The 25,854-nt window shown below is 38.7% G+C and overlaps 1 pseudogene; it reads right to left on the bottom strand.

Moving 5' to 3' along the window:
- Positions 1 to 2,606: 2,606 nt before the first annotated feature.
- LOC119525736 lies at positions 2,607 to 5,819 on the bottom strand (annotated as a pseudogene).
- Between the last annotated feature and the right edge of the window lie 20,035 nt (positions 5,820 to 25,854).

Here is a 25,854-nt window from a genome sequence, read left to right as displayed (position 1 = left end):
GTGAAATCTAGAGTATTCAACAATTGTGATAAAATGTACAAATATGTTCTTTTACGAGGGAGAACAAGCAAATGTCAACCTTGCAAGGTGTTAAAAATGGGGAGGCATTGGGGGAGGGATGCAATCAGCATAAACTAGAGACTGTAACTAATAGAATCATTGTATTATGCTTCCTTTAATGTAACAAAGGTGATATACCAAGGTGAATGCAGATAAGAGGGGGGGATAGGGGAGGCATGTTAGACACTTGACATTGGTGGTATTGTCTGATTCTTTATTCTACTTTGATTTAAGGTTATTCTTCCTTTTGCTGCTTCCTAGCTGTCATTTTTTTTTCCTCTTTCTTTTGCCTCTCTACCTTCTTTGGCTCTCCATCCTGCCTTGTGGAAGAAATGTAGATGCTCTTATATAGATAGTGTTGAAGGTGGTGAACACATAAATGTATGACCATGCAGAAAACCATCGATTATTTACTTGGGATGGAATGTATGGTGAGTGAACAAAACAATATTAAAAAAAAAATGGGTTGAATGCCAAAACCTCAAGGGCAATATACTGAGTGAAATAAGCCAGACACATTAGGACAATTATTACAGGGTCTCACTGACAGGAAGTAATTATAATATGTAAACTCATAGACATGAAATATAAGGTACCAAGATATAGGACGAGGCTTAAGAATGGGGAGTGGTTGCTTAATATGAGGAGAATGTTGAATTAGGATGAACTCAAATGTTTGGAAATGAACAAGGGTGTTGGTAGCAAGATGTGAGAATAACTAACAGCGCCGAATGGTGTGTGAATGAGGTGGAAAGGGGAAGCTCAGAGTCATATATGTCACCAGAAGGAAAGTTGGAGGTCAAAAGATGGGAATGTATAAAATTGAATCCTATGGTGGGCAATGTCCATGATCAACTGTACAAATACTAGAAATCACTTCCATGAACTAGAACAAATGTATGACAATACAATTAGAAGTTAATAACAGAGGGGCATATAGGGAAGAACTATATACCTATTACAAACTATATACTACAGTTAGTAGTATTTCAACATTTTCTCATAAACAGTAACAAATGTACTATATCAATATCAATACTATGAGTCAACAATTGAGGGGGCTTGGTTAGGGATAGTGGAGGATTAGAGTTTCCTTTTCTTTTTTTCTTTTTTCATCTTTCACTTTATTTCTTGTCTGGAGTAATGAAAAGTTTCTAAAAATTGAACAAAAATTAAGTGTGATGGATGCACAGCTGTATGAGGGTACCCAGGGGCAAGTGATTGTACACTTTGGATCTTTGGATAATTGTATGGTATCTGAACAATCTCAATAAAAATGAAAAACAAAACAAAACAAAAACAAAAACAAAAATCCAATGAGCTGATGATTCTTGTGTAATCAACATTTTTTAAGTAAAAGGGATAAATCTATTATTCATTATAATGGAAGATATAACTGAAGCAAAGTACATAATTCTGCAGAAGTGTACAGTCTTTATACAGAACTTCAGAACAGTATTATTCCTCTTTCAACTCTAAAAACTCAGGTTTTTATTATGAGATATGAAGGTAAGCTGTTTAATAGGGAAAACCAGGGCTATTATACTAAATGACATTCCTAGGGTGACTTCCTATGGTAGAAGTCCTCCCATACTCAATAATTACTGGACCTCCAAACTGAAGCTTATATTGTGTCTCTTGTATACTCATCTTGATTCTGTTCAGTGAAAAATAAACTTGTTACTTGTTGCTCTCTTGATAGTTCTTCAAATATTTTCACTGGTCCTAAAATTTTACTATACATACAATACCCCTCCTGGGTGCACAGCTTAAAATAAGGAAACAATATTTCCTGTTCATTGCTTCCACTTACAAAGTTCTACACATGTGTTTTAAAAGAGAGAAAATGGTTAACTGGGGACAAGATGGTAATGAGAATTTCAAACATCTTTTCAAAATGTGAAAATATTCTCTCAAAACTGTAAGAAATATTGAACAAAATAAATGTTCCTTTTCATTGCCTTTAACTGTCCTCTTTCTTGTGCTCTCTTGAACAGGGCATAGTCCTAACCCCAGCATTCATAACACTGGACTCATTGAGCTCACCTGATGAACTATCTGCCTCCCTATTGGACTAAGTTGTGCAATTTCTCATCTGTATCCCTTATGTTCACCACAATCCTAAGCACAGCAATAACACTAAAATAGTGAATAAGTGTATTATTTCCACACTGATGACATAGGATGCATGAAGGAAATAAATCCTCTCATATTTCTTCTGTGAATACACAGCTTTAATAGAGACTGAACAAATTAGTATAAATGGTGGAGAGAAGATTATTTCTTACCCACTCCCTTGTCCACCATAATTATAGCAGAGTCCTGGGTATACACAGTGGATCTCAAATATGTGAGTATACCATGAGTGTACTTAGAATGTGCCAGACCAGTATGGGAAATCTGCATATCTTGAAAAGGGTTAAATTTCAGTAGAAATAGCAATTCCCACTACTCACCATTGTTTCATTGTCAGTAGTTCTGCCACCAAGTATCTCCTCTGGGTTTTCACTCTCAGACAGTCCAAGCACTAAACATCCAAGCTGAGGATAAAGCAAGAAGCCATGAGAATCAAAACTTGCCCTATCATATATACTCAATTCTTCACCTGGAAACATCCCCCCCACCAGTTCAACCAAGAGAAACATGTAGTCTACTCTAAAAGAAACAGAGGAAGGCCCTCATCTCCTAAACTCATATATAAGAAGGCTATGGATTATGATGCTACTAATGAAAATGTGACAACAGATATCTTATAAATAATAACATAAAAATCATTGTGTTTCATGTGTTAATTATCCCATGGTGCTCAAAGTCTTTCAATCTCTCCATGATTCAAAAATAGGTATCTTACTTGAAGAGTTAGCTGCTTTGCATCTACCCAGCATCTAGAACCAATTACAGCTTCTTAACTCAGCTGTGAATGAACTCCCATAGGCATTTGGTAGCCATGTAGCCAGTAGTTCAAGACTAGGAATCCCTGAAGTGGGTAAAGGGCAGACTGTTATCTGGAGGTGTAATGTATGTTTTGGAGAGAGAGTTCATCTCATTCTGGGCACTGGGAGGCACAGTTAAGAAATCCCTAATCAAAATATTGTCATTATGAGAGCTGCTGATAATCTGAAAGTCATCAAACTGAAGCTGAAACACATGACCAGAATGTTCCACCAACATGCACAAACACAAAGTGCTTGCTGGTGTGCAGGGGTCAAGAGTGGCTTGCAATTTCCAAACTTTAATTTTCCCATCATAGGCCCTGCTGACAATCCTCTTGTTATCAAAGTGGATGCAGTGGAACAATTCTTCATGTCCCTCTAGGACTCTTAAACAGGTGCCACATTCAATATCCCATAGCCTAATGGTATTATCTGATGATCCACTAACAACTAGCTGAATCCTGCCTTACTTGTGCCCTTTCAGAGCACAAACAAATTCACAGGTACTCATGCCTCACACTTTGATGGTTCTGTCACCAGAGGAGCACATGATGTACTTATCATCAAAGTCTACCATATTGACAGAAGTGCAGTGGCCAACCAGGACATGGCATAATATCAGTGGCAGAAGCCATGTCCCACATGGTGATGAAGTGGTCCTTGGAACAGGTCACCATGAGTCTATTTCTGAACTGTAAGAGTAATACAGTCCTATTGTGGTGGATCAGCATATGCAGAACTTCACCTTTGTTAACACCCCAGACTCTTACAGTAGAGACTGAAGAGCCAGTTACAATGACATGTTCATCATACTGGAGACAAAGGATAGAGCCTCTGTGTCCCATTAATACTTTCAAATATACCGAGCTGGTTTTATTCCAAATCTTAATAGAATTATCTCATAGGCCACTGATATTTTTTTCATCACCATACTGTAAACAGTAGACACCTTAACTATTTTCAGAGTGACACTGAATCCTCTGGAAGTTGTGTCATCCACACCACCAGTTAGATTCTATAGTCTCTATATCATGGATAATCTTTGGGTATAAAGACATACAAAATGAATTGGGAGAGCCATCTGTGGGTCTGTTTCTAAAAAGGTACCGACCCTCTTTTTTCCAAATGTCTCTTCCATAGAGGATCTGTGCATACAATTCATTCAATCATCTTCTTCCAAAGAATTCCTTCTGAGATCACTCATTGACATTCTTTACAAACCAGCTCTGTTGCACACAGAGACATGGAACCCAGGTAGGAAAGAATGTTTTCTGCTATGTGATCTAAGCCTTGCTCTGGTAAAGCAGTAATAAACTCCTGCTGCAACTTGGGCTTCAGGTAAGAGTTAATATATCTGTGCTGATAGTGAAAATGTTCTGCAAATTCCACTTGATCTGATTCAGAGTACTGATCAAAATATTTACTACACAAGTCTTTAATCTTTCTGGAGATGATCATAGATGATGTTCCATTATCTGGAAAATATTTTGTACTTCAGATCCACCAATCCAGAATGAATGGGTGTATTCCCTTTCAGATTAGTCTGAGAGAAGATAGCAGTCAAGAATCCTCCAAGATTCTTTCTGTTTATGGTATCCAGCTTTCTTCAAAAAAAATGCCAAAAATACACTCTGGCAACATGAGCTCAATAGTCTTGTACTCATTCACTGAGTCAGGCTACATGGTGGTCCCAGCATCCCTGCCTCACTTTCCCCACACAGCAGTGAATGGCTCTGGTGGAGGAGGTGACAGCAGAGGCAGCAGAGGCCTAAAGTGTTCTAAATCAATGAGGGAAAAAGTGATAATCTGTAATAGAAAAATGGGGTAATGATATAAAGGATTAATAGAAGAAAAAATACAAATGAGAAGTGGAAAAAAATTAGCTTTATTAATGAAATAAATGCAAATTAGGATAGTAAAAATGTAGGTATCTCTAAATCATACTGCATGTGGATTTTGGTCTTCTCATGCACATAAATATTGTGCAAATTCTCAGATTCATGAATTTTTCATTTATGATCTAGCATAGGTCCTCCAAGACCTATCTGTGCCCTCTGGACCCTCACTCCATTCCTGCTCTATCCTCCCCTGGCTTTTTGCATGCACTTGCTGTAAATCATCTTGGTTGAGCACCTTGAGGTTCTTCAAAGACTACTCTCTCAACCCCCTTGACACTGATTTTCAGAACTTTCCCTAGTGGATTTGGATACTGTGCAAGTTTGAAACTCTTTTGGACCCCAAAAGAGCCACAATCTTTAATCCAGTCTTGTTGGGTGAGATTTTTATTGTTTTTTTTTTCTCTGGAGGTGTGACCACATCCATTCAGGGTAGTTCTTAATTAGATCACCAGAGTCCTTTAGACAGCTGAGATCCCACACAGACCCAGAAACTTGAGTTGTTGGAGATGCAAATAAATGTATATTTGAAGATGCTAAAATGAGAGTTGAAGCATAGAGCTTGCACCAAAGATGCTAAGAGAGAACCCCCAGATGCTTAGAGAGAAATGACCTGGAAGAGCAAGCAAGGATGCACAGGAGTTGAGAGAGAGAAACTACAAGAGACAGAAGCCCAGAGACATTTTGGAGAAAGCTATTCTGAAACCAGAACCAAGGAGAAAAGGAATAGCAGACTCCAGCCATGTCCCTTTCCAGCTGACAGAGATGTTCTGGATACCATCCACCTTTCTTTCCTGAAGGTATCATTTTTGATGCTTTAGTTTGGGCACTTTGTTGGCCTTAGAACTGTAAAGTTGTAACCTAATGAATCCCATTTATAAAATTGAATCCAGGGAGGCTTCTGGAAGATGGCAGTTAGGAGAGACAGGGCAAAAACATCCCCATGAAAAATACTAGATAAAAGACAGAATGTGACCCAGAACACCAGTTTCAGTGATGCACCAGCTGGACAAAGTCTTCTAAATCCACAGGGACCATGCACTTGGCAAAACCAGGAATCTGCATTCTGAAATGAGTGAGCCTGCTGGATAACCAGCAGCCATGCTGCAGTATCAAGAAACTGGGGTTGGCATTTGGAGTTGGACTAGTTTTAAAAACCCAAAAGTAGCAGCAGGTATGGCAGCAATAACTGCAGAGTGAAGCACAGAGGGAACTGCATCCTCATGACCTGTGGACATGCATCAATATCTGGTGTGGACAATAGCTTTTCAGGCACCCACTGCTAATTGTCTCAGAGCTAGGAAGGCAGAAGTTAGCAAAAAGGGAAAAATAATCACACCCCATACAGCCATCTCGCCAGCAGGCTGGGAAAACTCCTGACCAGCCCCAGCAACACAGCTCAGATCTCTGCCAAACAACCTGGCACAATTGGAAGTGTTTCAAGCAACATGTGCACATGCCACAATATCTGGCATGGATGATAGGCTTTTGCACTCCCACAGATAATTGTTCCAGAGCTAGGAAGACAGAGTTGTGCAAAAAGGAGGAAATTAACATGCTGCAAACAGCCATCCTTTCAGCAGGCTGGGAAAACACCTACATGGTTCTGTGGCCCAGGACTTCCCTTGGGGGATGTGCTCACTTGTGATGTACCATAATCCTCTCTCAGCAGAGGCCCTGGGAGGGCATGGCTTGGAAGAGGGACTCAGAAGTCTCAAGGACCATACACCAGTACCAAGGACTTCTGGGCAGTGGCAGAGACAAACCGAGGTAAGACTCAACTGAAGGTTTAGACTCTTACAACAGCTTTAAATCTCAAGGAACACTTAGGAGGTTTGATTATTAGAGCTGCCCTCCCTCCCTAACAACTCAGACATGTGCCCCACATTCCGGGTGGGCAGAACCAACTACACATGCAAACTTGGTGCACCACTTGGACTCCCATAAGATACAGACCCCCACTCACCACAAAGACAAAGCTGGGGAAAACTGGTTTGAGTGGAATAGGTGGCTCATGGATGCCACGTGCTGGTTAGTTAAAGGGTATGCCATCAAGCTGTAGATCTGAAAAATTAGGGATAACTGTTTGCATAAGCCCACATATCCTAAAATAACCCTATCAATTTAAGCAAATGCCAAGAGGCCAAAAACAACAAAAAGTTTTTAAGCATATGAAGCAGATGATATGGATAACCCAAACCCAAACACCCAAATCAAAAGATCAGAGGTGAAACAATACTTGGAGCAATAAACAAAGAACTAAAGACAAACAATGAGAGCATGGCACAGGATATAAAGGACATGAAGAAGACCCTAGAAGAGCATAAAAAGAAATTGCAAGAGTAAATAAAAAAGTAGACAATCTTATGGAAATAAAAGAAACAACAAAAAGTTTTTAAGCATATGAAGCAGATGATATGGATAACCCAAACCCAAACACCCAAATCAAAAGATCAGAGATGAAACAATACTTGGAGCAATAAACAAAGAACTAAAGACAAACAATGAGAGCATGGCACAGGATATAAAGGACATGAAGAAGACCCTAGAAGAGCATAAAAAGAAATTGCAAGAGTAAAAAAAAAGTAGACAATCTTATGGAAATAAAAGAAACTGTTGCCCAAATTAAAGATTCTGGATACTCACAACACAACAGTAGATGGAGCTGAACAGCAAATCAGTGATCTCAAAGAAGACAGAATGGAAAGTGAAAGAACAAAAGAATGGGGAAAAAATTGAAAAAATTGAAATGGACCTCAGGGGTATGATAGATAATATAAAACATCCAAATATAAGAGTCATTGGTTTTCCAGAAGGAGAAGACAAGGGTAAAGGTCTGGAAACAGTATTCAAAGAAATTTTGGGGGTAAACTTCCCAAAACTTCTAAACATAAATATGCAAATTATAAATGCCCAGCAAACTCCAAACAGAATAAATAGAAATAAACCCACTCCCAGATATATTCTGATCAGATTGTTAATTACTGAAGAAAAGGAGCAAGTTCTGAAAGCAGTAAGAGAGAAGCAATTCACCACTTACAAAGTAAACAGCATAAGTCTAGTGACCACTCAGTGGGCACCATAGAGGTGAGAAGGCAGTGGCATGATGTATTTAAAATTCTGAGAAAGAGAAATTGCCAACCAAAAATTCTTTACCCAGAAAAGCTCTCCTTCAAATCTGAGGGAGAGCTGAAACTTTTGACAAACAAATGCTGAGGGAATTTGCTAAGAAGAGACCTGACCTCCTTGATACATTACTGACAGAGAAACAAAGGAAAGAGAGATATGGAGAAAGGTTCGGTATAAAGAGATTCATTATGGGTACATTAAGTGTGAGAGGGAAAAATATATCTGACAACATAAGCCAAAGGAGAGGATGGCTTATTCAAGAAATGCCTTCACAGTAATAATGTTGAATGCAAATTGGTTAAACTCCCCAATTAAAAGACATAGATTGTCAGAATTGATTAAAAAAATGAACCATCAATATGTTGCATACAAGAGACTCATCTTAGACATGGGGACACAAAGAATTTGAAGGTGAAAGGGTGGAAAAAAAAGAAACACATGAAAAAATGTTGAGGTTCACTAGCTATCAGAGAGATGCAAATTAAGACCACAATGAGATACCATCTCACACACAATTACAAGGGCTGCCATTAAACAAACAGGTAACTACGAATGCTGGAGAGGATGTGGAGAATTTGGAATTCTTATTCATCATTTGTGGGACTGTATAATGGTTCAGCTACTCTGGAAAACAGTCTGGCAGTTCCTCAGAAAACTAGATATAGAGTTACCCTTCAATCCAGCAATTGCACTTCTTGGTGTAGACCTGCAAGATCTGAAAGCAGTGATGTGAACAGACATCTGCATGCCAATGTTCACAGCAGCATTATTCACAATTGCCAAGAGACAGAAACAACCCAAATGCCCTTCAACAGATGAGTGGATAAATAAAATGTGGTATATACAAATGAGGAAATACCCTAAGGCAGTAAGAAAGAACAATATCATGAATCATATGACAACATGGATGAACTTTGAAGATATAATGCTGAATGAAATAAGCCAGGCAGAAAAACAGAAATATACGCTACCACTAATGTGAACATTGAGAAATATAAAACAAATGGTTTATAATGTAGAATGTAGGGGACCTAACAATAGAGAGCAATTAGTAAAGGAGTAATTATAACCTAACAAGAACAGATATGTTATTTTGGGTAAACTTAACATTATGGGAATGCCCAGGAATGACTAAGGTTTGTTAATTTCTGGTGGGTATGGTAGGAACAAGTTCATGGAAATGTTGCTATCTCAGGTTATCTGTCTTTCTTATTCCTTTGCTGGGTTATAGTCTGTATGTTTTCTTGGCATAGAATAGTAACATGTTGGAAGTAATATAGTTATTTTAGGTTACTTGTCTTTTTCTTATTCCCTTGTTTTGGTTTCTTTTAAATGTTTTTACATTGTATGTTTTAAGATTTTTTGATATAGTTAATAGTTAATTTAAAAAAAATGAAAAAGTATGCAGAGCCCCCTGAGGAGCTGGGGGAGAATGCAGGAGTTTTGGGTTTCCCCACCTTGAAGATTGCTGATGTGCTCACAGACACGGTACTGACAGTTTGATGTGCCAAGACCTCTATCACAGGACTTGCCCTTGGGAAGACTGTTACTGCAAAGAAGAGGCTAGGCCTGTTTATAACTGTGCCTAAGGGTCTCCTGAGTTCCTCTTTGTTGCTCAGATATGGCCCTCTTTCTCTAGCTAAGCCAACTTGGCAAGTGAAATCATTGCCCTCCCCTCTATGTGGGATCTGACACCTAGGGGTATACATCTCCCTGGCAACATGGAATTTGACTCCTGCGGAGGAAACTAGACCCAGAATTGTGGGAGGGAGAACATCTTCTTGACCAAAAGGGGGATGTGAAATGAAATGAAATGTTTCAGTGACTGAGAGATTCCAAAAGGAAGTGAGGTCTCTCTGGTGGGGACTCTTATGCACAATGTAGATAACCCTTTTTAGGTTTTAATGAATTCAAATAGCTAGCAATAAATACCTGAAACTATCAAATTACAACCTGGAACCCTTGAATCTTGAAGATGATTATATAACAATGTACCTTATGAGGGGTGACAATGTGATTGGGAAAGCTATGTAGATCACACTCCCCTCTGTATGGATGGATGAGTAGGAAAATGGGGGCAAGAAAACTGAAGGAGGAATGGGAGAGACAATTTGGGGGTTCTGTTTTTACTCATTTTGTTTTTCTTGCTTTCACTTTTTCTGTTACAAGGAAAATGTTAAAAAAATTGATCAGGGTGATGAATAAACAACTACATTATGGTAGTGTGATCAATTGTTTATATACTTTGTATGATTGTATGGTATGTGAATAAATCTTAGTAATTTTTTAAAAAATCAAATATCTGTCATTCAACTTCAAAATGATTTCATGATGGGGTTAATAAATTCTAATACTACCTTCATTTGGAGGTGTCAGTGATGTCCATACACCAAATCAATTCTTCAAATCCCCTTTATAAGGAAGTAAGAGGAACACATGGTCATAATATTTATGTCAACTCCCACAGTCCTCAGAAGTGAGGAGGCTTAGAAACTAAAGAATGAATGTGCTTGTCAGGATACCCAGTTGCTCAATCTGATAATTTCATAAAATGGTTGCTGTAGTACTGCTCCATATTAATCTTCATTTGTGGGAACATCCCTGCATTTCTCTTTCTCTTTTTATATGTGGTATGTGTGTTTGCATCTGTGTGTGTGTTTGTGTGTGTGAAAATATTACTCTTTATAGCCAGTAAATATTTTCCTAAAACACTGCTAAGAATGTATTCCATGGACAAATGGTAATAATTTGTCATAATCATTTGCTAGCTCTCATTTTTACTGCCCAGTTTACTCCAGAGTTTGTAATTTCAACAGATACTACCAAGGCAAACATTATGTCCCTCTGACTGTTTATAACATTTACCAACCGAAACCTCAATATTCAATGACTTCAAATACCTGTAATTATTCATGACCACATATTAATTACACAGGCTTAATTCAACAATTTGTATCCAAGGCCCAGAAAAAACAAAAAATCTGTATTATGTGTGATGTTATTGATGTTTAACTGTATTTTTTTATTTTATCTTCATAATAACTCCATTTACAGTTTATTTACAAAGTTAACAAATGACATGATCACAGATTCAGAAATTTCAGAAAATTATAATAGTATGACAAAATTACATGGTAGAAAATTACACAGCTAGAATTAGAATTTTTCTCAGCTTTTCCCCATAAATTCCTGGAGTTTTACGCATTATGCACAGGTTTTTACAAAGAATGTCCCTCTCACATCAAACATCAGAGTTCCCACTCTGGGGCTACAACCTTCTCTCCTAGTTTCTCTACAAAAATACTCTCTATACCAAGAGATTCTCATACTACATGGAAATGTATACTGCATTGGCCCCTCTCAACAAACGTCATTTGCTAGCTCTCATTTTTACTGCCCAGTTTACACCAGAGTTTGTAATTTCAACAGATTCTACCAAGGCAAACATTATGTCCCTCTGACTGTTTACAACATTTACCAACCGAAACCTCAATATTCAATGACTTCAAATACCTGTAATTATTCATGACCACATCTTACACAATACATGAGTAAGATATTTATCTGGGAATAAGCACAGATTCACAAGTTCTAGAGGTTTTCAAATATACCTGGGAACTGTATTATGTCTTGCTAATTAGATCATTCCTGCATACTCCATTACTGCTCCAAACTTTCTCCATACCTTTGGAATCTCATGCACTCTATCATTTACCCTCATTTTTAACAGATGAAATTACCTCCCCCTAAGCAGATGGAAAATGTAATTTTTGCCAAATTACACTATAATACCATAATATTTTTAAATATCCCTGAATGCATATACATTATTAGTTACTCCATCTCTCCTATTAAATAGAAAATTCATGGTACCTCTGGCCAAGTCCAATGTCTCCAATTGATCTCAATCTCATGTTTTGTTGTACACTGTATTATTGATTATAAATTAAATTGCCTTTATCAGAAAACTCTTCCTCTCTTCACAAACTCCTCATTTAAGCTCACTTTTGACTCTTCCATTTTGAAAAAAAATAAAAACAAGGCAAATATACTGTGTATGCATTATCTATCAAGTTCTAACCCTACAGATCTTCCCTTGACAAACTGAAAGTGCACCTATCATGGCCTCAAAGTCACCTCACTTTTTGACTCATAAAAGTCAAGTCTGATGTCCTCACTAATCACTAGTGATCTACCCATAAATACTCATTTGGAACAAAATTATTGGACCACATATCCTTTTTAGAACTTCCTTTTTCCTTTCTTTTTCTGAGATCACATCTCCTGATTGTATTCATACTACTCTAGACACTTTCCCATGTCTGCTGCAAATAACTCCTCAAAGAACACTATTAGAACATCTTGAAACTAAATCCTAACCCTCTTCTCTCCCCACTTTATATGCTGTACTGGTCTGTTCTCACATTTATTCAATTTTGTTAATTTCTTCCATTGATATTTCTAAACCAAAAGGCAGAAAACACTTTTCTGGATTCCATTTCAGAGCTAACATGTCTACTTGCTTAATTGTGTGCACCTAAAATGAAATGTATCACAAGATAGTATCTTCTTAATAGCCAAAATGTAAATATTACTCCTTCCCCTTTCTCTAATCTTTGTTAAATTCTCCAACAGGCATTCAGTGGCTCATCTTTTACAGGTCATCTAGAAATCACCAAGCCTAATTAAACATTGCTATTATCTCTACTGAGGACTATTTTCACCCTACATTTGAACTTCAATCCACAAGCATACCATCTCATACTACACTCATTTCTTTTCAATTTTAGTTTCAATGAAAATTCCTCAGAAATTCCTTCAATGAACAACAACCAAAGTTAGCTTTGCCCTCCCTCTCCCACTTAATTACTATCCTAATACTCCTTTAGGCAAGTCACCCATTTGCCAGTATGAAAACAATCTATCAATGTATACCTCCATCCAACTACCTATCTATGGTTTCTCTCCCCTACTGGTCTAAATGCAGAAAAATTAAAGTGCTCAATGTTAAGATCTGGCAACATTCATTTAGACCACTAGGGATACATTTTAAATACAGAGAAATATCAAGTTACAACTCCTAACTTACCCTCAGAATGTCTGCCCAAAACACCTAAGTCAGATTAAATGATGATCTTCTGACTAAATTTTAATTTATGAAAAAAGGGAGGTCTGATCATCTGGGCAAAAATTCTCCCCAATAGTCACCAGATTTCAAATTAAATTGGGAAAGAAAAACAATCAAATTCTTTGTTTCTGTTTGTTAATGCTGCCATTATGCCAAATACCAGAAATGGATTGGCTTTTATATATAAGGTTAATTTGGTGACAAATTTCCAGTTCAAAAGTTAAAAATGTATCCATGCAAGGACATCAAAAAGTGGGTACCTTCACTGAAAAAAGGCTGTTATCATTGGGAAAACTCTGTTACCTCTGAAGGCATGTGGATGGCACCTGCTCACTCCCAGGTTGCTTTTCAAAATGGCATTCTCCAAAATGTCTCTTGGCTTAGATTCTCAAGGCAAACTCTGGGCTAACATCTCTGAAGCATCAGCAAAATCTGTTTTCAGTGGCTGTCTCTAAAATGTCTCTCTCAGCTACAGCACTGAGATCCTTCTTTCTTAGCTCTTATAGGGCTCCAGTAAGCTATTCGAGACCTGTGCTATATGGGTGGGGACAAACCTCCAAGGAAATAATCTAAACAGGGTTATCACCTAGATTTTTGTGGGTCACATTTCCATGGAAGCAACCAAATCCAAAATTTCCCAATGAATCAACACTAATACATCAACCCCCCAAAAATTGCATTAAACATAGCTTCTCTGGGGACATAATGTATCCACATTGACAGACTCCACACCCTGGAACCAAGAAAAGCATGACCTTTCCATATACAAAGTACATTCATCCCACCATATCACAGAAACTTAAATTCTTTGAGTAACAATAGGTAAGTACAAGATCCCATTAAAATCAATCACAGGTGTTGTCATGTCCTAAAGCAAAATTCACCTCTAGCTGTGGACCTGTGAACCTTAGAACAAGTTATCTGCTGCCAATATAAGAAGGAGGAACACCCATAGCATAAAGGTTCCTATTGCAATAGGAAGAAACTGAAAGGAGAATAGGGTCCACAGGACCCAAACAGTTTCTAAAACCCTCAGGAAAACATCATTAGAATTCAAAGTCTGTGAGTCACTTATATAATAATGTTGTATCCTTGGGGCTTCAGAGACCAGGAGCACAAACTTTTCCAAAGGTTTATGCAGAAGCCCCTTTTTCTCCAAATGCTAGGATGAGTGTTTAAACATATCCACACATTGGGAAGACCACCTTCTACTTGGCCCATCTTCCTCCAACATCAATCTGCAGCATGAAATCTGTCTCTCCAGGGCCAATGCTCTGCCATCTCCAAATAGTGGGGTGGTGACCAGGTTCTCCCCCAATCCATGTGGAATGTGCTCCCCCAACTATGAAACTTAGGTGGGAGCCCAGTTCCTGAGCACCAAGGCAGAGGGCCTACTTCCTAGTTCTTGGTCACACTGACCCTTTCCATATGCATTGTTTGCTCTACTCTCCTTGTCTGAGATTTCTTGATGCCAGACCACAATTTCCATGATTTTTTCTTCAAGAATACTTTCCTTCAATTTGTCCCAAATCCATTCCCTCCAGTCCAGACTGCCAGTGATAACAATTATAGAGAGCCACAAAAATTGTTGTCTTGGCATGAAGCATGCAAGGGTCAAAAGCATCAGACAATATGACTTTCCACAAATCCTATCTGACAACCACAACTTCAATCCTGGTTTGTACTGAAATAGTGGTTGGGTTCCATGTTTGGTTAAATCCTCATGTAGGGCTGTAGCTTCTGAGATCTGTTTGGAAGCCAGAATTTTCCAAACTATGAGTTTCTGTTTTCTTTCTACCTAGGAGTACTTTCTCAGCTAACCCCCTTCTCTTGCATTTTAGTATATGCTGCAAAGAGAAAGTGGGCTACATCTTCCACATGTAGTTTGGAGATCTCTGGAGCTAAGTATTCCATGTTGTCACTTTCAAATTCTGTTTTCCTTTGGACACCAGGACCCAATCTTGCCAAATTCTCTGCCACTTTGGAACAAGATTCACCTTTCTGCCAGAATGCAACATCATAGTCAACATTTCTGTTCAAAGTCTCATCAGAGCTATCTCTAGAGTCCATACTCCTACCATCAGTTTCTTCAAAGCCTACTAGGCCTTTTCTATCAAGCTCCTCACAATTCTTCAAGTGTCTTCCCCTTATCCATGTAGAAAGTCATTCCAAAAGGTTTGGTATTTGCAAAGGCAGCAAAATTCCTCTCATCTGGTAAAAAAAAAAAAATCTATTCCAGTATGCTAAACCTGTTGTTTGGCAAAATGCCAGACATGGATTGGCTTTTATAAAGGGGGTTTATTTGGCTACAAAGTTCCAATTCAAAAGCCAAAAATATACCTATGCAATGGTATCAACAAGGTGTACCTTCACTGAACAAAGGCTGTTAACATCCAAAAATCTGTTAGTTCCAAAGACACATGGATGGCAACTGATCACTCCCAGGTTGCATTTTTAAATGACATTCTCCAAAATGTCTCTTCACTTAACTTCTCAAAGAAAACTCTGGGCTATTATCTCCAAAGCATCAGCAAAAGTCTACTTTTATCAGCTGTGCCTAAAATTCTCTCATCAGCAACACTGAGCTCCTTCTGCCTGAGCTCTTATAGGGAGGGCTCCAGGAAACTAATCAAGAGCAGTGCTATATTGATGAGCCCACACGCCCAAGGAAATATCTAAAGAGAATTATCAGCAAAGCTGGGTGGGTCACATTTCCATGGAAACAACCAAAGCCAAATTTTCCCACTGAATCAACATTAATAGTTCAGCCCCAGCAAGATTGCATTGAACATGGCTTCTCTGGGGGACATAATGTATCCAAACTGGCACATTCCACACCCTGGACCCCAGAAATTCATCATCTATCCCTACACAAAATACATTCATCCCATCACATCACAGAAATTTAATCCTTTCAGTAATAATAGGCAAGTACAAGATCCCATCAAATTCAGTCACAGGTGTTGTCTTGTCCTAAAGGAAAATTCCCCTCTAGCTGTGAATCTGTGAAACTTCGAACAAGTAATCTGCTGCCAATATACAAAGAAGGAACAGTCATAGGAAAAAGGTTCACATTGCCATAGGGAGAAACTGAAGGGAAAACAGGGTTCACAGGAACAAAATAGCCTCTAAAACCTTCAGGGAAATCTTCATTAGATTGCAGTCTGCGGGTCATTTAAGTAATGATGTTGTACCTTTGGGGCTTGAGAGAACAGGAGTCCAACCTATTCCAAAGACTTATGCAGAAGTCTTATTTCTCCAAACACAAGGAAGAGTGCTCAAACATACCCATGCTCTGGAAAGACCACCTTCTACATGGCCCCACCTTCCAAAAACATCAGGGTGCAGCATGGAATCGGCCTCTCCAGGGCAAATATTCTGCCCTCTCCAAATAGTGTGGTGGTGGCCAGTTTCTCCAAAATCCCTGCAGAATATGGTCCCCCCTTTCTGAGACCTTAGGTGGCAGTGAATTTCCTGAGCACTGAGGTGGAAAACCTTCACACTAATTCTTGGGCACACTTACCCTTTCCATATGAATTGGTTACCCTACTCTCCACCTTGCATGTGATTTCTTGACTCCATACTTCAACTTCCATGATTTTCCTTAAGGAATATTTTCCCTCAATTTTTCCCAACTATATCCTCTCCAGGGAAGACTGGCAGTGATTCCAGTAACACAGTTCTCACAAAAAAAGTGTAGGCTGGGCATGAAGCATACAAGGGTAAAAACAATTCAACAATAGGATTTTCCACAAATCTTTTCTGGATAACAACATCTCCAATCCTGGATTGTACTGAAATGGTGGTTGGGTTCCATGTTTGGTTAAATCCTTATGTAGGGCTGCTGATTCTGTGATCTAACTTTTTGAAACCAGAATACTCCAAGCTATCAATTTCTGCTTTCTATGTACCAAAGAGTTCAGTTTTTCAGTGTATTGTTCTCCTCCTGCATTTTACTATAAGCTGCAAGAAGAAATCAGTCTACATCTTAAAAAAGTAGTTTGAGATCTCTTGTGCTTTGCATCCCAGGTTGCCACTTTCAAATTCTGCTTTCCATCTGACACCAGGCCTCAATCTTGCCAAATTCTCTGCCACTTTGAAACAAGGATCACCTTTCTGCCAGAATGCAACATAATAGTCAACATTTCTGTTCAAATTCTCATCAGAGCTATCTTCAGAGTCTATATTCCTATGATCAGTTTCTTTGAAGCCATCTAGGCCTTTTCTATCAAGTGTCTCACAATTCTTCCAGAATCTTCCCCTTATGCATGTAAAAAGCCATTTCAAAAAGTTTGGTATTTGCAAAGTCAGCATAACCCCTCTTCTCTGGCAACAAATTCTGTTCCAGTTTTCTAATGCTGCTGTTATGCAACATATCAGAAATGGATTGGCTTTTTTAAAGGGGGCTTATTTGGCTGCAAATTACCAGTTCTAAGGCCATGACAGTGTCCTTGCAAATGTATCCACAACGGTATACCTTCTCTGAAGAGAGGCTGCTGGCATCCATAAAACCTGTCTTTTTTTCAGAAGACATGTGTTTGGCATGTGTTTGATCCAATTTTCCACTTAAAAAGGGGTTCTCCAAAATGTCCCTGGTCTTAGGTTCTTGGCACAAACTTTGGGCTGCTATCTTCTAAGCATCAGCAAAATCTGCTGTCAGCAGTTGTCTCTAAAATGTCTCTCTCAGCTGCAGCACAGAGCTCCTTCTCTCTGAATTCTTATATGGCTCCAGGAAACTAATCAAGACTGGTGGTATATGGGTGGGACCACACATTCATGGAAATAATCTATTCAGAGTTATCACCTAGAGTTGGGTGGGTCACACCTCCACGGAAACAATCAAATCCATATTTTCCCATTTTATCAACATTAATAGATCAACCCCCACAATATTGCATTAAACATGGCTTCCTAGGGGACATAATGTATCCAAACTCTGACATTCCACACTGTGGACCTCAGAAATATATGATATTTCCAGACAACAAATGCATTCATCCCACCACATCACAGAAACTTACATCTTTCAGTAAAAATATGCAAGTACAGGAGGGGCAAGATGGCAGAGTGGTAAGGTGTGTTTTAGTTCTTCTCCAGAACAGTGGGTAGAAAGAAAGGAACTACCTGGAACAGACACCACAGAGGAACTTGAGCTTGGGCATGCTTCATACAACACTCACAGATGTGCAGAGTAGCTGTGATCAGCAAAATCTGTGAGTTCTTGTGGCCAGGATGCCTGCACCCCACCTGGGCAGGCACAGTCCCAAGGGAGGAGGGGCCTTTGATGCTGGGAACCAGGAGGGAGAAGTGTAGTGGCAGCTCTGATTGAAAAGCTCAGGCTCCTGAAAAAATATCTCCAATCATAGAAAGACAGAGACCAGACCCTGGAGCAATTAGCCTGGTGGAGAATCAAGTATTTAAGAATAAACTTACCCAAGGACACAAAAGACCTGTTTAAAGAAAACTACAAGAAACTGCTAAAAGAAATTGAACAGGACCTAAAAAATGGAAGAACATACCATGTTCATGGATTGGAACTCTAAATTAATTAAGATGTCAACTCTACCTAAACTGATTTAAAGATTCAATGCAATACCAATTAAAATCTCAACAATTTACTTTGCAGAAATAGAAAAAAATAACCAAATTTATTTGGAAAGGCAAGGTTCCCTGAATAGCCAAAAATATCTTGAGAAAGAGAAATGAAGTGGGTGGTGTCACACTACCTGACTCTGAAGCATATTACAAAGCTACAGTGCTCAAAACAGCATGGTACTGGCATAAAGACAGAGATACTAACAAATGGAATCAAACTCAGTGTTCAGAAATAGAACCTCACATCTACAGACAATTGATCTTTGATGAGGCAGCCAAGCCAAAGCAAATGGGACAGAGCAGTCTCTTCAATAAATAGTGTTTGGAGAACTGGATATCCATTTCCAAAAGAATGGAAATTATATGAAAATTAACTCCAATTGAATCAAAGACCTAAACATAAGTGCTAAGAACATAAGACCCTTAGAAGGAAGTGTAGGAGAATAACTTAAAGATCATGTGAAAGAAGGTGGTTTACTAAACCTTACACCTAAAAGGCAAGCAACCAAAGAACAAATAGACAAATGGGATCTCCTCAAAATCAAACACTTTTGTACATCAAAGGACTTTGTTAGAAAAGTAAAAAGGCAGCCTACACAACAGTAGACAATATTTGGAAATCACATACCAGATAAGGGTTTAATATCCAGAATATCTAAAGCAGTCCTAGAACTCAACAACAGAAAGGCAAACAACCCAATTAAAAAATGGGCAAAAGATATGGACGTTTTTCCAAAGAGAAAATACAAATGGCTCAAAAACATGAAAAAATGGTCAACTTCACTGGCTATTAGGGAAATGCAAATCAAAACCACAATGAAATATCATCTCATACTTACCAGAGTGGCCACTACCCAAACAACAGAGAATTACAAGTGCTGGAAAGGATGTGTAGAAAGAGACACACTTATTCATTGCTGGTGGGAATGTAGAATGGTGCAACCACTCTGGAAGACAGTTTGGGGTTTCCTTAGGAAGATAAGTATAGATCTGACATATGACCCAGCTATTCCATTGCTAGGTATATACTCAAAGGAACAGACAGTTAAGCACAAATGGACATTTGTAAACTGGTGTTTATTGTGGCATTATTCATGATTGCCAAAGATGGAAACAGCCCAAATGTCTGTCAGCAGATGAGTGGATCAACACACTGTGGTATATACACATGATGGACTATTATGCAGCTGTAAGATAGAACAAAGACATGAAACATATAATAAGGTGGATGAACCTTTAGGACATTATGTTGAGTGAAGTTAGGCAGAAACAAAAGGACAAATACTGTATGGAGTCACTAATATGAACTAACATTAAGGAGAAAATTTTGAGAGTTAAAAGCTGATAACACAGGCTACCAGGAACTAGAAAGAGGGTAGAGATGGGGCATTTGATGATGAAGGACTACAGAATATTCAGCAAGATTGATTGTATAGATCCAAAAATAGATATCATAATACTGTGTGAAGGTAGCACAATTTTTTAAGTACACTGAACAAAAATATCTGTGAGTGAAGCTGAAGGGGATGGGATAGGGAAGTGTATGACACCAGAGGTAATGTTGGATGATGGAGACGGACTGTGTAACTTGGGAAAAATTGGAGTGGCCAATGACTGTTGCTAAATGTAGAAATATAAAAATGTATTTACCTGTGGTAGAACAAATGAAATCCAACCTTGCAGAGTGTTGTAAAAGGGATGGTATTTGGGAAAAAAAAAACATAGCCAAAGCACACTGGAATCTGTGGTTGGCAGTGACATTGTAATGTGCTTCCATTGGATGTGGTAAAGGCAATGTACCAAAGTTGAGTGGATATGAGAGAGGGATGTGGGGGAGGTACATGGGATTCTTGGTCATGGTGTTGTTTTCTGTCCTTATTATTATATTTTATTGTATGATGTTATATTTCTCTTTTTACTATCTTTTTAATATTCACCAAAAAAAGAGCTTTTTCTTAGTAATCAATATGTTCACGTACTGATTGTGGTGATAAATGTACAAATATATGATGATATCATGAACAACTGACTCTACACTGTGGATAACTGTATGGTATGTGAATATATCTCTATAAAATTATAGGAAAAATATAAATATGGGTAAAAGTGCTGGAGAAAACATGGAGGGAGGGATGTGTCTATTTACTCTTGATGGGGATGTGGAATGGTGTAGCCTTTCAGGAGGTCAGTGTGTGGTTCCACAGGAAGCTGTGTGTGGGGGGGCCATGAGGTCCTAAAGCCTCATTATGGGGTGTGTACTTTTAGGAACTGAGAGCATGGATGGATGGAGATTTGCACACTGGTATTTTAACATTCTTTCATCAACAGTAACAAATGTACTGTACCAATAATATGAGTCAGTAATGGAGGGGGATATTTAGGGGTATGGGAGGATTTGAATTTTCTTTTTTTGTGTCTTTATTTCTTTTCTGGAGTAATGAAAGTGTACCAAAAATTGAAAAAAATATAATTGTGATGGATGCACAGCTATATGATACTATGGGCAATTGATTGTGCACTTTGGCTCTTTGGATAATTGTATGGTATGTGAACAATCTCACTAAAATTAAATTAAAAATGAAAAAGAAGAGCTACATAGGCCATGATGATAGCTGCATCTGAGATATGCATTTTGAAGATGGCCACTGGGATCTTACACTGACATTTTGGGGAATGCCATATTGAAATGCAACCTGGGAGCAAGCAGATGCCAGTCACATGCCTTCCCAGCTAACAGGTTTTCAGACACCATGGTCAATCTTCAGTGAAGTTACCCTGTTGTTGATGCCTTACTCTGGATAATTTATGGACTTTAGGCTATAACTTTGTAACCAAATAAACCTCCTTTATAGAAGCCAAAATAAAAGAATATGACATTATGAAATGTTCTGAATTGTTTTAAATGGATATTGTAAAACTTAGACAATTCTTCATTTGCAGATTGGCAGGTAGCAGGAGGATCTCTGCACAGTAAAGTTTTCCTGGGGTAACTAGAATATTGCATAGGTGCTCTCATCCCACACAATATAAAATCAAATTTTATTCACTTTAATGCAAAAACTGAAGATGGCAATTTTCAAACTGAAGAATCATTACGGTAATTTTTCATTTTGTATCCATACTTCCATATAATATTTAAAATAAAGTTAATCAATGTTTCAAAATATTCAGATGTGAAGTATATGGTGTGTGGATGAATCATGAACAAATGCTTATATACTCTTTCATTAATGCTATGAGAAATCACTGGAATTACACCCAAAGTTTAAGGGGATCATGTACATATTTTATTTTAATGACAAGGATTTCTTTACTCACTTTGTATCACTTGAATATATAGCACAGAAGTTAGCAAAGAGAAGATAATAGGTAGATATTTGTTTTGATTATAAATAAATATCAATAGATAATAAAATATCCAATTCTTAAGATAAACAGAATTGATCATAATTAAATTATTTAGATCATTTAAATTACTATTCAGTATATTGAAAATTTTTGCTGCAAGGAGAGCCCTTCGGTCCCTCCCTGTTTAGCTGGCACCAGTTTCACTAAATGCTGTCATCCAATCAGTCTGCAGTTTCATTAACAATTGTCCATTCTGCTTAAAACTTCTGGGAGTGAGTTTTTCAATTCAATTAATAATAAAGAATACATTGGTCTTGGTCTCATTTTTTGAATACCATCCCATCAGTGTTTTCTATTCCAATTTTATAAAAAAAAAATAGAGCAGGAGAGAAGTGGGGTGATTCATGGAGGGGGATGAAGAGTAGGAAAAGAAGAAAAGAATGACATAAAACACTCACAAAACTGTTTTTTTCTTACACTGGAAAGGCAAGGCAGGACTTCTGTTAAAAATCCAGTCATGTTTTAGGTGAAGACAAGGAGGAGGCACCTGGGTTGATGAAGACCATGGCAGGAATCATTCTGTCTTATCACCAGGCCATCTTTGTTCAGTTTTAGTTTAAAACATATGGAAGCAATGACACTAGAGAAAACCCCTGGGTATACAACCCTTGGCATAAAAAAAATACACAAAGCACAGGTCAAATTTCAAATAGACAATTGGCTCCAGATGGCTCCAGGAAATCAAAAGCTCTTCCAACATTCTTAGAAATGCCACTTAAATTTCTGACATTGATTTCTAGATTTATTCAACTGTGCTAAGACAACAGTCATTATGAGTTTAAGGCAGACCAAAAATCATTATCTCAGGCAAAGGAAGGAAGAAAGGAAGGAAGGAAGGAAGGAAGGAAGGAAGGAAGGAAGGAAGGAAGGAAGAAAGAAAGGAAGGAAGGAAGGAAGGAATGAAGGAAGCTGGAAATGGAGCCTGTTAATGCTTTCTTTGTAGCAACAGGATTCTGTTTTTCAGCAACTTCACTGTCAAGTCAATTGCAAAGAATAATAGACCTACAAATTTACAATGATATATTAAAAATTACACTTGGTGAGACTCCATATATCTAGAAATAATCAGATGTTTATAAATTAAATCTTATTTACTCATCACTTACAAAGTTGTCTTGAATATCACTATGCAACAAATGAACACAGAATGATATAGTTTAGAGATTACATAAAATGTTTTCTGCGATAGTGAATCACATCCTGAACCTAAGTACTTTCTGGAAAATAATATGTACTTACATGTCCCTTGAACAGAGAGAGGTATTTTTGTATAAAGTGGACACAAACATTTAATGATTGCAATTGTAATTTTTCTTCTAAATGAAAATATGGTAAAACATATTTGAATCACTCTATCTTCTTCCCTAACATGACAACATATACAAAAATAACAAAAATAACCCCAAGAAGAATTGCTTGCAGAGGCGTGGCAAGATGGCGGACTGGTGAGCTGTATGTCTTAGTTACTCCTCCAGGAAAGTAGGTAGAAAGCCAGGAACTGCGTGGACTGGACACCACAGAGCAATCTGACTTTGGGCATACTTCATACAACACTCATGAAAATGTGGAACTGCTGAGATCAGTGAAATCTGTAAGTTTTTGCGGCCAGGGGACCCACACCCCTCCCTGCCAGGCTCAGTCCCGTGGGAGGAGGGGCTGTCAGCTCCGGGAAGGAGAAGGGAGAACTGCAGTGGCAGCCCTTATCAGAAACTCAGTCTACTGATCCAAACTCCAACCATAGATAGACTGAGACCAGACACCAGAGAATCTGAGAGCAGCCAGCCCAGCAGAGAGGAGACAGGCATAGAAAAAAAACAACACAAAAAACTCCAAAATAAAAGCGGAGGATTTTTGGAGTTCTGGTGAACATAGAAAGGGGAAGGGCAGAGCTCAGGCCCTGAGGCGCATATGCAAATCCCGAAGAAAAGCTGATCTCTCTGCCCTGTGGACCTTTCCTTAATGGCCCTAATTGCTTTGTCTCTTAGCATTTCAATGGCCCATTAGATCTCTGAGGAGGGCCCTTTTTTAAAATCCTTTTTTCTTTTTCCAAAACAATTACTCTAAGAAGCCCACTACAGAAAGCTTCAAAGACTTGCAATTTGGGCAGGTCAAGTCAAGAGCAGAACTAGGAGAGCTGAGACAAAAGGCAATAATCCAGTGGCTGAGAAAATTCACTAAACACCACAACTTCCCAAGAAAAGGGGGTGTCCGCTCACAGCCATCATCCTGGTGGACAGGAAACACTCCTGCCCATCACCAGCCCCATAGCCCAGAGCTGCCCCAGACAACCCAGTGTGATGGAAGTGCTTCAAATAACAGGCACACACCACAAAACTGGGCGTGGACATTAGCCTTCCCTGCAACCTCAGCTGATTGTCCCAGAGTTGGGAAGGTGGAGCAGTGTGAATTAACAAAGCCCCATTCAGCCATCATTTCAGCACCCTGGGAGCCTCCCTACACAGCCCAGCAGCCCAGAACTGCCCTGGGGGGACGGCACTCACCTGTGACATAGCACAGTCATCCCTCAACAGAGGACCCGGGGTGCACGGCGTGGAAGAGGGGCCCACTTGCAAGTCTCAGGAGCCATACGCCAATACCAAGGACTTGTGGGTCAGTGGCAGAGACAAACTGTGGCAGGACTGAACTGAAGGATTAGACTATTGCAGCAGCTTTAAAACTCTAGGATCACCAGGGAGATTTGATTGTTAGGGCCACCCCCCTTTCCTGACTGCCCAGAAACACGCCCCATATACAGGGCAGGCAACACCAACTACACACGCAAGCTTGGTACACCAATTGGACCCCACAAGACTCACTCCCCCACTCACCGAAAAGGCTAAGCAAGGGAGAACTGGCTTGTGGAGAACAGGTGGCTTGTGGACGCCACCTGCTGGTTAGTTAGAGAAAGTGTACTCCATGAAGCTGTAGATCTGATAAATTAGAGATAAGGACTTCAATTGGTCTATAAACCCTAAAAGAACCCTATCAAGTTCAGCAAATGCCACGAGGCCAAAGACAACAGAAAATTATAAAGCATATGAAAAAACCAGACGATATGGATACCCGAAGCCCAAGGACCCAAATCAAAAGATCAGAAGAGACACAGCACCTAGAGCAGCTACTCAAAGAACTAAAGATGAACAATGAGACCATAGTATGGGAGACAAAGGAAATCAAGAAGACCCTAGAAGAGCATAAAGAAGACATTGCAAGACTAAATAAAAAAATGGATGATCTTATGGAAATTAAAGAAACTGTTGACCAAATTGAAAAGATTCTGGACACTCATAGTACAAGACTAGAGGAAGTTGAACAACGAATCAGTGACCTGGAAGATGACAGAATGGAAAATGAAAGCATAAAAGAAACAATGGGGAAAAAAATTGAAAAAATCGAAATGGACCTCAGGGATATGATAGATAATATGAAACGTCCGAACATAAGACTCATTGCTGTCCCAGAAGGGGAAGAAAAGGGTAAAGGTCTAGGAAGAGTATTCAAAGAAATTGTTGGGGAAAACTTCCCAAATCTTCTAAACAACATAAATACACAAATCATAAATGCTCAGCGAACTCCAAATAGAATAAATCCAAATAAACCCACTCCGAGACATATACTGATCACACTGTCAAACACAGAAGAGAAGGAGCAAGTTCTGAAAGCAGCAAGAGAAAAGCAATTCACCACATACAAAGGAAACAGCATA

The sequence above is a fragment of the Choloepus didactylus genome, assembly GCF_015220235.1.
Source record: "Choloepus didactylus isolate mChoDid1 chromosome 26 unlocalized genomic scaffold, mChoDid1.pri SUPER_26_unloc1, whole genome shotgun sequence".
Lineage (NCBI taxonomy): Eukaryota > Metazoa > Chordata > Mammalia > Pilosa > Megalonychidae > Choloepus > Choloepus didactylus.
The sequence above is the reverse complement of the archived record's forward strand: the minus strand, read 5'-3'. Positions and strand labels throughout refer to the sequence as shown.